Source organism: Tupaia chinensis, unplaced genomic scaffold (assembly GCF_000334495.1).
Source record: "Tupaia chinensis unplaced genomic scaffold, TupChi_1.0 Scaffold000191_1, whole genome shotgun sequence".
NCBI lineage: Eukaryota > Metazoa > Chordata > Mammalia > Scandentia > Tupaiidae > Tupaia > Tupaia belangeri.
The window spans coordinates 567,787-569,004 of NW_006159666.1; positions in this window are offsets into that span (position 1 = coordinate 567,787).

Consider the following 1,218-nt stretch of genomic DNA (forward strand, 5'->3'; position numbering starts at 1 on the left):
TTCCTTTGTCCTAACTTCTCCTCCTTCTGCTTACAGTCATACTGCTTGGTCCTTTCACACTTTTTTTTCTCCTTTTTTTCTTTTTTGAGGTTTTAGCCATGAGGCACATGCACTCTTAGGGAAGAGAGAAAAAGACAGAGAGAAAGCGAGAAATCACCCCCAGGGAGTACGGCCACGTCACAATACTTTCTCCTCCATTCTCGTGGGATTTTTTATTTTTAAGAGAGATTTTTATTATAGAGTGCATACGCTCACTAGAGGGACAGAGAAACAGAAAGCAAGAAATCACCCTCAGGAGGAGATGGCCAGGCCACAATCCCTTCTCTTCCATTCTCCTCTTGGGATTTTAGGCATACATGTACATGCACTCAGTGTGAGCTTAAGCCACCAGATCTGGGACTCAAACTGCAGTCAACTATGTGAGAGTCCAGTGACATAACCCCATTTTTTCTCCTCTGAAAACAGAAACAATTTCCTTTTTTTTTTTTTTTGGCTATAGGGCATGTGCACTGGCCAGAGAGACAGAGAGACAGAAAGCGAAAAATCACCCCCCTCCAGGGGATGACCACGCCGCAATCCCTTCTCCTCCATTTTCCTCTCGGGATCTTGGGCACGTACGCACACATGCCTGGCATGAGTTTAAGCCACCGGGTCCGGGACTCAAACCGCAGCGAACTACGTGGGAGTCCAGGTGTCTCAATATGTCAGAGTCCTGACTACACCTACCCTGTACTCCCTCTCTGCTCCACATCCCTTTAAAATAAATAAATAAATAAATAAATAAGGTTTCCTTGTTGTAAAACTCCAAGAAGTGTCTCGCAGGTCCTAATGAAGAGACAGCTCTGTCCATGGTAATGATGTCCCCATACCCCAGACCTTATTTCCTCAGGCCCTAGAAAGTCCTGCATTTGACAACCAGAGAGAAGAGTCCCTCATGAGTCAACACTGGGCCTCCTTCCGGACCCCAATTCTCACAGACCTTGTCCAAAACTTCTGGAGCTTCATGAGCAACCAAGGGACCCCGGGGAAACAGGTCATTCCTCCCTCTCTGCCTTCGTCAACTCCGACACAAAGACTAGGTCTGAAGAAACGTTTCTGGATACAGTGTTCTTCACAGCAACCACATTAATCAGCAACCACATTAATTTCTCTTTTTTTTTGGAGAGGTTTTTCGCTATAGGGTGCGTGCGCTTGCCAGACAGACAGAGAGACATAGAG